The sequence below is a fragment of the Triticum urartu genome, chromosome 1A, assembly GCF_056163025.1.
Source record: "Triticum urartu cultivar PI428250 chromosome 1A, HENAU_Tu73, whole genome shotgun sequence".
NCBI classification, from domain to species: Eukaryota; Viridiplantae; Streptophyta; class Magnoliopsida; order Poales; family Poaceae; genus Triticum; species Triticum urartu.
In genome coordinates, this window is record NC_141873.1 from 571,536,857 (window position 1) to 571,549,759 (window position 12,903).

General features: G+C 48.5%; 1 pseudogene; it reads left to right on the forward strand.

The window, feature by feature from the left end:
* Nucleotides 1-2,302: 2,302 nt before the first annotated feature.
* LOC147992882 (uncharacterized) lies at nucleotides 2,303-6,241 on the forward strand (annotated as a pseudogene).
* Nucleotides 6,242-12,903: the final 6,662 nt, after the last annotated feature.

The window sequence follows — 12,903 nt, forward strand, 5'->3', positions numbered from 1 at the left end:
CATGTCGTGTTTGTAGTCTCAAGTCATTAAAAGCATGCACACCCACATCTCTTATTGGTTGATATGTTAAGAAACAAGAAACAAGATAGAAGTTAATGCACCGTGCCTAAGTGTTTTTGGATTATTTAATTTTCGTAAGATGATTTACGCACGTAAACGGAGGGAGTAGTCTTGTATTCAAAAATAGAAGGAGTAGAACTGAGATGTTGAATTTCGATTGGAAATATGAAGAGGATGGGACCCACACACACTAAAAATCGAGGGAGTAGTTAGTGCACGGAGGGGTCCGTAGCTGGGCTTCCGTAGGTCTTGCCCGTAAGTGTAGGATTTTCGGAAAGAAAATGTCCAAGGCCTAGAAATCGTGGACATTCTAAGTAGTTGCCAGCACCCCGAGTTTGACTTTTGTACTATTGTAAATTCTTTTCGGGATGTCATTTTCCACAAGTTGAGCAGCTTCCCGTCAAGTACTCCTACTTGTGTCTTTCTCTCTCTGAATCAGTGAAGTAGTTTGCCCATCACTTATGATGAGTCAACCATCAATGATCTATCCAAGCAAGAGTTAAAAAAGGAACACGCTAGTTCTCACATACAAGTTTTTGTTTTTTGAAACTAGGCAAAAATCTCACATACAAGTGGACAGTTGAGTTAACATCATGAACGAACTTTATTAAATTGCTGGATGAATATGCACCCTTGCTCTCACATATAATAAGGCACGAACATAGAAGTAGTAGTCCCGCAGATAGACCTAGCCGTGGGCAGCCCGGCCCGGCCTGAAAAAGCCCGACCCGGCCCGGCCCGACCTTGTCCACGGGCCAGGCTCAGGCCTAGATTTTGAGCTCGAAGCTAGGGTCGGGCCAGGCCTGGGCCCGCCATATTTGCCATTTATTGAAGAGGCCCGGCCCGTGGCCCGAGGCCTGCCGGGCTTCTTGACTGATGGGCCGGGCTTGGGCTTGATTTTTAGGCCCGACAGCAGGCCGGGCCAGGCTCGGGCCTAAGTTTTTTGCATCAGGCTTTGGTAGGCCCGGCCCGAAGCCCGACCCAGCTCGAGGGATGGCCAGGTCTACCCACAGTGATGACACTCACATAGTAGGCTCACATCCGTAGATGGAGTATAAGCAGTACACTCTCACATATATAACTCACCACACTAGCATAGCTCACTCGCACTCACATTGCTCACCAACATAAACAAATCTCATAATACTCCCCTGTCCTTCAAAGAGTATACTTTCAACTCTTTGTTAGAGGGTCAAACTATCTTAAAATTTGATCGAGTTTGTACAAAAATATATCAATGTTTGTGAAACCAAATAGATATATGATGAAAATATATTTTATCATGAATCTAATGCTACTAATTTGATGGCATACATGTTGGTGTATTATTATATTAATACGATGAAACTTAAAAAAGTTCGACTTTCCAACAAAGTTGAAAGTACACTCTTTTAAGGGTAAATGCACTCTGGGTCACTAAACTTGTTAAGGCTGGTCACTCTGATCAATGTATTGAGAAAACAGTTTGTTACGGTAATCATACTTGCTAACACGGACTGAAATGGTCACTGCGTACGTTTGACGCTCGTTTCTGTACGTATTTTGCCCTTGTGGCCCCTTTTGACCGGTCCACTTGGCCACGTAGGAGGTGGGTGCTAGTGGGTGATTTTTGTGGGGGGGGGGGGGGTTCTGCATAATTGCCGCATTACTTCACCACCTGCCGGCTTGATCATATCGTTTCGAAAAGGAAAGCAAGGGCTTGTGGCGTGAACGTCGAGGCAAGGGACGCGGAGGCGGAGGTGTTGGCGGAGGCGGAGGTGCGGCGGCCCCCGGCGTCGGTGGCGAGGGAGACGCCATGGCTGCCGTTCGTCGACGCGATGGCGCTGATCCCCCGGTGTACGGTAAGGCCGCACCTCTGTTCCCCTGTTTCGATCAAAAGGGGGCGATTTGTGGTCGATTTTGATGATCAAAAGGGGGGCAATTTATGGTCGATTTTGTCTTACATTAGGTCGCCTTGTCGATCGAACCCTGTTTTCATGGATTTTTTGTAGTCATGGTAGTTGGTTAGGGGAGGGTTTTGGGAGGGTTTTGTTAGGGTTTTGAGAGGTATTTGTGGCCGATTCAAGTTTGATGGATGTTTGCCATGCGTAATGTAGGTCCCCGAAGCTTGAATTTCTCCGTTGAGTTCAACGTAGGTGGCTATTTCCTTGGTACTGGAACAAACAGAGCATATGTGAATGGGAAGGCGATTTGGTATGATTATCTTCATGTGGACACTTGGTCAAATCTTGTTGTGGAGCATATGGTGGAAGAAATTGGTTATGAAATGGCAGGGAGAATCAAGGCCTATTACCTTATACCAATACTTGATATTACAAGAAATGGGCTCAGGCAGATAAGAGATGATGATGACACGGACAAAATGTGTGATTTTGTAGGAATTGGTTATCATTCTATGCAAATCTTTCTTGATCGTGATGACGGCCTCAACTCAGCAAATAGGGATGATGTAGTGCATTTCCCAGTAGCACATCTACCAACTGTTATTAGTCCAAGAAAGTGCAAGGGCAATGCAGAGCCTGATGCAGAGCCTGAGGCAGATGCAGAGGCTGATACATATGCAGACCATGATGGAGGTACATCACATACAGAGCTTGATGCTGCTGGTACAGATGCACACCATGATGGAGGTACAGCAGATGCAGAGCCTGATGCTGCTGCTACAGATGCACACCATGATGGAGGTACAGCAGATGCAGAGCCTGATGCTGCTGCTACAGATGCACAACATGTTGGAGGTACAACAGATGCAGAACCTGATACAACAGCAAATGCAGAGGCAGCAAGAGAAAGAGAGGCAGAAATAAGGGCAAGAAATGCAGAGGCAGTGCAAGCTGATTACCAAAGGCATAGATTGGGCCAGCAAAGGAGAATGAATGCAAGAGTGCATCATGCTGGTGAATATACAGACTCTGAAGATGAAGACTTTGATCCTGGAGAGATAGTTGACTCTGAATATGAAATATCTGAAGATGATGATGACTTGTATCAAGACAATGTGGACTATGAAGAATATGGACAGATCAGCCATGAACCTCAGGCATCAACAAAGGGAAAAGGAAAGCGATAGTTACTGATACAGAGGAGTTGAAGCCTGCAACTGATGATGAGTCTGAAGGAGATGACATCTGGGCACCAGACTCCGATGAGGAAGCACACAAATTCAGATTCAAGACATTCAGGAAAGAAGATCTACACTGTCCCAAGTTTCATGTAGGTCAAGTGTTTGAGACAGTTGAGATGCTTAGGCGATCAATTAGGGAGTACAGTTGTCAAAACAGGGAGGAATTCAAGATTCCAGTCAATGAAAAGAAGAGGGTGTGTGCTAAATGTGATGCAAACTACAGTTGGTACTTGTGGGCATCTTATGACTCAAGAACCAAGGCTTTCATGGTGAAGAAGTATACTGCAGAACACTCTTGTACCAAAAAATGGAAGATAAAGGCATTTACTGCAAAGTTTATTTCAGAGAAGTACATAGAGCATTTTAGAGCTGACCAAGGCATGAATCTTAGAAATTTTTCTAGGATTGTACAGAAAGAGTGGAACATGACCCCTAGTAGGACAAAATTGCAAAGGGCAAGAAGGTTGGCTATGAAGAAAATACATGGGGATGAAGAAGCTCAATATAGGTTGTTATGGGAGTATGGCAATGAGATTAGGAAAAGTAACCCTGGAAGCACATTCTTTGTGACCCTTGATAAGAACTCCAGGTTTGAGAAGTGTTACTTTGCTCTGGATGCTTGCAAGAGAGGATTTTTAGAGGGGTGCAGACCTATAATCTTTCTGGATGGATGTCACATCAAGACAAGATATAAGGGCCAGATACTAGCAGCAGTGGGTATAGACCCAAATGACTGTATCTTCCCTATAGCAATTGCAGTTGTAGAAGTGGAAGATACACCTAACTGGTCATGGTTTTTGGAAACATTGAAGAGGGATCTAGGGATTTACAACACATATCCATGGACACTCATGTCATACAAACAGAAGGTATTCATCTTCTTTGCCACACTATTCTGGTTCCCAGCTGTAAGGCTATGTAGTTCAATGTAGTTCATAACTTTGCTGACATTGTGATGTCTACAGGGCCTAATAAATGCAGTGAATGAGCAATTCCCTGATGCTAAGCATAGGTTCTGTGTTAGGCACATGTGGCAAAATTTCCAACAAACTTTTAAGGGTGATGTCCTGAAGAACCAGATGTGGAAGATTGCTAGAAGCACAACAACAACTAAGTATGAAGAAAACATGGAGGAGATGAAGACAATCAGTCCAGAAGCATATGTGTGGTTAGCAAAGCATAGCCTAATACTTGGGTTAGGGCTTTTCAGAGTGATATACCTAAATGTGACATACTTCTCAATAACATTTGTGAGGTTTTTAACAAGTAAGCATCAGACACTATTGTTCATCTTTGCTTTCAAATACTTGGTTCATTTTGGTGCTTTACAATTGTTACTTAACAAATGTTGGTTCTTATTGTTTCTTCAGGTACATCTTAGATGCAAGGGAACTGCCAATTATCTCAATGTTTGAGACAATCAAGGCTCAGATCATGAGCAGGCACTACTCAAAGAAGAAAGAGACTGCCAAAATGACAGGGAAAATCTGCCCAAAGATAAAAAAGAGGGTGCAAACAAACAGTGAGTATGCAAGCTTGTGCTATGTTGGTGGAGCAAGTGATGGTGTATTCCAAGTGCATGAAAGGGGTACAGATTATATTGCTGACACTATCTGCCAATCATGCTCATGCAAGAGGTGGGATCTAAGTGGGGTGCCTTGCTCTCATGTGTTAGCCTGTTGCAGAGATGATAGGATAGATGCTGACACTATGGTGAATGATTGCTACTCAATTTCCATGTTTAAGAAGGCCTACAAGTACATCATATACCCTACAAGAGATATGAAAGAATGGGAAAAGATGAATGGCCCAACCCTTGAGCCACCACTATATCTAAAACAAGTAGGTAGGCCAAGCAAGAACAGAAGAAAAGCACCATATGAAGTTAATGACAGAAGTGGTGGTAAGAAAATGTCAAGGCATGGGGTAATTATGCATTGTAGTTACCGTGGTGAGCCTGACCACAACATCAATGGATGTAAATATTTGAAGAATGGCTTGCTACCACCTAATGCCCAAGTGAATGCTGCTGCTGGAGATGCACATGAAGAGCAAGCAAATGCAGTGAATGGAGATGCACATGCAGAGCAAGCAAATGCAGTGAATGGAGATGCACATGTAGAGCAACCAAATGCAGTGAATGGAGATGCACATGCAGAGCAACCAAATGTTGCTGGAGATGCACATGCAGAGCAACCAAATGCTCATTATCAGCCTACTGTGACACCATCAAACATTGTAAACAGACTTGTGGATACAATGCTTCAACAGGTAATTGAAAAAATTGAACTTTCTTATTTACTACACTGTACTGCACTACAATGTACTGACTGAATTCCAATGCAGAGGCCAACTACAAGGCATAGGGCAGAGATGCCAATCCCTGAGTCCACATTTCTAACTGCTGCTCAAGCTAGGATCAGTCAGGAGCAAGGTGGATCAAGCTCTAACTCCATCATGCAGGGAGAATTGGCTGAACAATTAAGGGCCATGAAGATGCAGAGAAGCTTGGAAGCTGAAAATAAAAAGAGAGCAGTGTTTGAAGCTAGGCAGCTGGCAGAGCTCAAGAAGCTTGAAGCAAGTGCAAAGAAGAAGGAAGAGCTTGCAAAGAAGAAGGCAGAAGAGGCAGAAGCAAGGAGGTTGCTTGCAGAAGAGAGGAAGGAGAAAAAAAGGCAGGAGAGAGAGCTGAATAAGCAAGTACAGGCTGAAACAAGAAAGATCATAGCTGAGGCCAAGAGAGCATCTGCTGCTGAGATTAAAGCCGAGCTAAATGCACAGAAGAAGGAGGCTATAGCTGCTGCAAGGAAACAAGCACAAGCACTAGCTTCCCTGGAGAGATCAAGACAAAATGAAGAGAGGAAGTTGCTCATTGCTGCTGCAAAAAGTGCTTCACAAGCTGCTGATGCAGTCAGTTCTAAAACAGTTGGTGCATCCAGTTCAGGAGCTACTACAGAAGCAAGAGGTGTGAAGAGGCCAGCATCACTAACTCAGACATCAATGGCAGTGCAGTCAGCTAAGATTGCAAAAACAAGCTCCATGTTTGATGTTTTCAGGTGATTGTGCTCTGTTGGTTACTGTGCTACAAGATGTGTCCATGGCAGGAAATTTTGATTGCTACAGAACATGACTGAAACTTTTATTGCTTTTGTCTGCTGTGCATGATCCAGCATGTTTCATACTTCATTTCCTTTACAGAACCATGTTCCTAGACTCTACTTTGTTTACAACATGTGGTTGTGTTGGCTGTCATGGATTATGTGTTACAGAACCATCTTATGGATTATGCATTTCACATTAAGTCAATCTTTCAATCTTTTATGGATTATGGATTATGTATTTCACATTATGTAATGATCATGTAAAAGATGCAATCTTTCAATCTTTTATGGCCAATGTACTTCACATTAAGTCAAGAATATGGAGAACAAGTCATCCTATGCACATTGACAGAAATATTTCATGAGTTACTCATAATTGATCCAAGTACATAGCCATTACACAAAAGAAAGATGCCTTGCATCACTTCTACATCTTAACCCAGGTCCAACTACATAGCCATTACACAAAAGAAGATGCCTTGCATCACTACATCAGCTTAACCACTATTTAACAGTAGCTACAAGCTCTAACATAGTTGCAACAACAGCAGCACTACATCATTTCAGAATTAGCACAACAAGGAGCCCACATAGAACAACACCTACAGCCACTACAATCTTCAGAAACAGCAGTAACTGTGCTCCAAGCTCTAACATTCTTGCATTGTTGGACATCCCAAACTCTGTAATTGGTCCTCTTGCCCACTGTTCAACAACAGCACTTTCATGTCCACGCTCCAGCTCCTCCCTCCTGTCCTCACTCCAGCTAATAGCATCGACGGTAGCATTTCCTCTCAGGAATTTATGTTCCACAAGATAAGCGACGTACTCACGCTCCCAATGCCAAAATTTGCAACCACGCTATCAAATGTGAAATAAAGGCATGAGAAGAAATGCATCTGGGCGGCCATCTCTGCATAAATGTAAGTGGGGGAAAGGACTTACATCATGGTTGATGCATCTATAGAAAACCCAGCCATCGTGTTCATCCGTACCGGAGATGTAGCGCTTCACCGTCACCCCACAGTCCGGACAGCCGATCCGGGGGATCAAGGGGCCGCGGCGGCGCTGAGCAGAGCGGGAATAGCTCGAAGACATGGCGCAAAACAAACGCCGTCCAACGGCGGCAATCGACGGCGGCGGCGCGGCGGCGACGCGGCGGAGGTCACGACGAGCTGAGTGGAGAGCGCTAGGGTTCGTCGCAACGGAGTGGGGAATTTTGCAGCACGAGGCGGAGAGAAGAGGGGGTGAAGTTATGTGGCAATTTTGCAAAAGAATCCTTGTATAGATAACAAACTAACACCCACCTCCTACGTGGACAAGTGGACTGGTCAAAAAGCGCCACGAGGGCAAAATACGTACGTAATATGAGCGAAAAACGTAGCCAGTGACCAAATGAGCCCGTTCACTCAAGTACAATTACCGTAATGAGTCAATCTTTGAATACATTGACCAGAGTGACCAGTCTTAACAAGTTTAGTGACCCAGAGTGCATTTTACTCCTCTTTTAAAGACGGAGGGAGTAGCAGACATATGGTGGAGCATCGAACAACAGATAGACGGAGTCATTCAGAGCAAATGATCATGAAGAATATGCACAACATCGTCGCCGTGCCCACGTATGCTCCCCAGCACAGAAATGCGAGATGGAGGTCAGAGAGAAGGCGCTCTCCGTTGGGGACCTTTTGGGTTATTATTTACTACTCCCTCTGTCCGAGAAAAGTTGTCACCAGCATAGTGTACTGCCAATTTTGCAAAGATGCCCTCGTAGCTTGAAATCTGTTACAAACAGTTGGCCGTCTCCTTCCTTCTTCCTCTGCCCGTTGCCCGCGCGCATCGCCAGGGTCAGTCGTCGCCAGGACCTGCACCGGCGCCACCCAGGGCTTTCTCCTCCGCTGTCCAGGACCCGCGCCGCCCAATTAATTGCTCCATCGCCGCCCAATTGCTTGCCCCGGCACCGCCCAGGACGGGCTCCTCCGCCGCCCAATTGCTTGCTCTACCATCGCCCAGGACGTGCTCCTCCCCCACCCAAGACATGCGCCGCTGATATCCCCTCCCGCCACCCACGACCTGCACTACCGCCGCCTAGGACTTGCGCACGTCGGGTCTCGAGCGCCTGGACCTCGAGCTCCCTCAAGCTCTCTCGTTGGCCTGGAACTCAAGCTCGATCTTTTATTTGCTGCTCCTCTGAAAGTTGGTGCTCCTCCCCTGCTCGTGTTGCCGCCCGGAGCTCCCCGGCTCGTGTGCTTTCAGCAGAGGTCCCCTACCCGTGCTGCTGCCAGTGAGAAGAAGTACAAGGCTCCTTGCTTTTTCATCTGTAGTTCCAGATCTGTACCTTGCTCCCAGTATCTCCTCTGCAAGCACTCTGAGAAGAAGTACAGGGCTCGGCCCTGTACCTTGCTCAAGCTCTTACTTGTGCTGCTACCGATGAGAAAATGTGCTCCAGAAGCCCCAATTTCGAACACAATTTCTTTACATTGCAGCGTGTACCTTGCTTGCTCTGTAATTCGAAACACAATTGATCATGTCCTCTGAAGAAATGTTACAAAAAAAAGTTCAGTTAACTGTTATGGTCTAAAATGGGAGAAGGGAAATATCTGTGGAATCATTGATGGTCTGTAGCATTTTCAGCAATTATAAGTGTTCTGTCAATTTCTGTAATGTTCACTATGACATGGAGTGTTAAGTACTGTCAATTTTGTTTCTGTAGTTCCAATTAGAACATTACAGTGGACTATTGTCAATTTTTGTAATGATGATGGAACAATCTTTAGTTGCCATGATTGAAATTTCTGTTTCTGAACTGTCAATTTATCAACATTTATGTTCATGTCTGATGGGACAATCTTTAGTACTGCCAAAAAGAAATTGTTGTTAATGATGACAGTGGAGTATAATGATGACAGAACATTAAGATAAGATTGATGTTGATTTGGCATTATAACTGAAATTTCTATGCAAGTTCTATGCAAGATTGATGACATAACATTAAGATAAGATAAGATAAGATAAGATAAAAAAATTGGAGTACGGTTCTATGCAAGTTACATGTTCAAAATTGAGATGTGTGGACTAAATCAAACTGAATCAAACTGGACAAGAAGCAATGAAGGAAATTACTGGAGTAGATCAATATACTGGTATATCCATGATGTTGAACAGAGGGTAGTACCTGAGCACAGTATAGCAAACTGAATCAAACTGAATTTCAGTAGATCAAATTGCAGTACATCAAACTGAAATGTAGAGCATAGTGTTTCATGAGTAGTTTAAGTGAATGATCCGGTTTTATTTTCAATAAATAATGGCCAAGTTTATTTTCAGTAAATGTAGAGAAAATTGAATCAACCATGATTCATCAAATAATGGTTTATTTTCAGATTATATGCATGAGTAGTTTAAATTTAATGGTACAACACTGAATTTCTGCTGCTGAATGTTGACAGTACAATATACTCCGAAGTTTAATTTCTGCTACTGAATATTGACAATACACCAGTATTCAGTTTATAAAAACAACAATATATTCTCTGAAGTTGCTTTCTTCAGTCAATTTTACCCGATGCTGTCAAAGTGAAAATCCATCCCTGGATATAATTAAGGTGCAAACATCAGTACAATTCCTGTAGAAGCTAAAAGTGGGTGTCAAACTTCTAATTTGCACATGTTTGTTTTATGGTTTGCTGCTTGCCCCTGATGTGCCAGTCAGCAATGCAACATTGAGCCATCACTTCAGTACATGAAAATTTACTGTCAATTTTCAGCAATGCAACATAAAAGATCAAAAATCAGACCTGCCAGTAGTAAAAGATCAAAATTACTGAATTTTGACTTCAGTAGTTACTGGTTTCTCATTGACATTGATCAAGATTTGTCGGAGTAAATAGCCATGGGTAGCCTAGCCGGCTTCCCCTGGCACTCCTGAAAAAATTACGAGCCCGCCCGGCTCTCAAGAATCCAAGACATGGGGCCGCCTTCCCCTAGCCGGCTGCGATCAAGGCCGGCTTTCGGAAGGCGGTCCGACTTTAACCCTCATGAGAGGGCCGACTCCAAGAAGCCGGCTGTGAGAAGGCCGACTCCTTCGAGCCGGCTCCTCGTAAAGCAGTCAAGACCGTACCCTCAGAGTTTGCACCCACCTAACGGCGGTGCGACGGGGCGTGGCTACAGAAGAGCCTGCCACCCCCGAATCCCGGGGCACGCCTGGCACAGTGCGCCGTACGAGGTAGGCATGACCCGTCCGGCGCAGCACTGTTGCCATGTTGACCCTGGCCTCACCCACGACGGGCCGCCAGCGTGGCCCACAGGCGGTGGGCCCCTTAGAGCAGAGAGACGGCCGAAGGCGGCCCCGCTTCCAACCAGCCGGCCCAAGACGGAGCCGGCTCCCCGCAGCCGGCTTGCCGCCTCCCTCAAAGAAGACGCCCCATAAAGGAGACAAGACGCGGTAAGGCTACAGCGATCGTCCGACGGGTGGCGGTACTGTAGCCGCGCTTACCACGATGAAGCTCACGTCAGCAAGATGAAGCCACAGTGACCAGCCGCCGACGTGGCCCCGGACAGTGGAGCCTGCCTGTCGACCAAGGAGTTGGCAGCCGGCGGGACCCACCAGTCGGCGGGCCCCAGCAGCCGGCGCAGAAGCCGGCGAGCGCAGTCACAGACGGCTGGGCCCTGCGCCCAGCCGGATTACCATTGTACCCCGGGGGGTAGGCCTATATAAACCCCCCGGAGCACCCATGCAAAGGGTTGGACCCCCTGCTAGTTCTAGACACCATACAAGGAGAAGAAGCAGGCTAGCCGTGCCCTTTCTTCCTCCTCCCCCCAAAAGCAGCTCAAGGAGCGTCGTGTAGCTACTCGATTCATCTAGTGAGCATGCGGAGACCCCGCAGAGCAGCAGTAGGGGTGTTATCTCCTCGGAGAGCCCCGAAGCTGGGTAAGATCCGCCGGCGTGCATGTCTTCGCCTCATCCCGTTTCCAGGCACCGGCGATGTCTTACTGGTTCCCACAAAGATAAGCCACCCGTTGGCATATGTCGCACCCACCACCCGACATTTGGCGCCCACCGTGGGGCCAGGCGCACCGTCGTCCGGAGACCTGTTCTGGACGGGAACCCTCTTTCTCCCCAGCGAGCGTAGACAGCCCGGCACGCCCGATGGCGCTTGCCACGACGCGCTGCAAGGCGTCACCAGCATCTGCGCGGCAAGCGGCCTCGCCGATCTCCCCGACGAGACCTTCACCTCCAACGAGCCCGCCTCCGATGCGGGCACTGACCGCCTCGCCAACCTTCTCGGCCAGCTCCATGTCTCCAGCGAGCCCGCTGCGGACCTGGAGTCGGTTGGCTCCACCGACCCGATGCCTGTCGACTCTGACACGGCCTCCTACGACGCCTTCCCCACCAACGTCGCGATCTACAACGACCCGCTTCCTCGAGCCGACGGCTACGATGTTGTCACCGCCGAAGTGATGGTTGTCGGCCACGGCGGCCTGGCCGAAGAGAGTGCCCGCGACGCCCCGCGCGCGGCGGCCCACGACTTGTCCGCTCCTCTCCCGGCCGACGCCGACGACGAAGCACTGGAAGCACACCGCCTCGCTCTCCTCGCCGAGGGCCGGAGGCTGGCCTCCGTAAGACGCCTCACTGAGGCCTACCGGCGCGAGGCTGACCGCGCTGCCTTCGGCACGCCGGCCCCGGGCGGGCCAAGCCGGGCCGGCCTTGTCAAGCAACGCGGCGCCGTCATCGCCGACACGCTGGGAGTCGACCACCCGGTCTATGCCACTCCGCTCGAGAACTTGCGTGCCGCCCAGGCGTCTGTAGACGAGCTGGACGGCATGGAAGCCGAAGACCTTCCCCACATGACCCGGCGCATCCAGCAGTTGATTGATGCCGCCACGCAGCGGCACGGAGCCGACGCTCGCGTGGAAAGCCTTCCCCCGCGCCGAGAGCACGGTGCGACGTCCCGGACGCCGACTACGAGCAATACCCACGCGCGACGCGAGAAGGAGCCGGCTACCAGCCGCAGCCGGACCCGGATCTCCATCGAGCGGGACGCGGACGGTCATCCCCGAGCCATGGAGTGGCGGGGCGACCCGCCTCCGCCTTCGCCCCGCGGAGAGAGATATCCCGCCTCACCGCCAGTGGCGCACCCGACTCTCAGCGGCCGGCTGGGCCGCCGCGAAGGAATCGGCGAGAACGACGCCCGTCATCGGATCGACCGCCTGGCGCGATCCCTGGTATTGGAAGAAGAAGACGATGTCGGCCCGCCTTGCTTTGGCCCCCGCATCCGTGACGAGCCTTTTCCCAAAGGGTTCTCGCTCCCGAGAGACACGCCCAAGTACAACGGCTCCGTGAAGTCGGAAGATTGGTTGATCGACTACTCCACCGCAGTTAGCATAGCCAACGGCAATCGGCGCGTCGCCGTGAAATACGTGCCCCTCATGCTGCAGGGCACGACGCGGACCTGGCTCAACAGCCTCAAGCCGCGTAGCATCAACAGCTGGCTAGACTTCACGGAAGCCTTCATCCGCAACTTCACCAGCACCTACAAGCGGGCTCCCAAGCCCAGACAGCTCTCCTTGTGCGTACAAGGCCCCGCCGAGTCCACTCGCGATTACCTCACGCGTTGGGCCGAG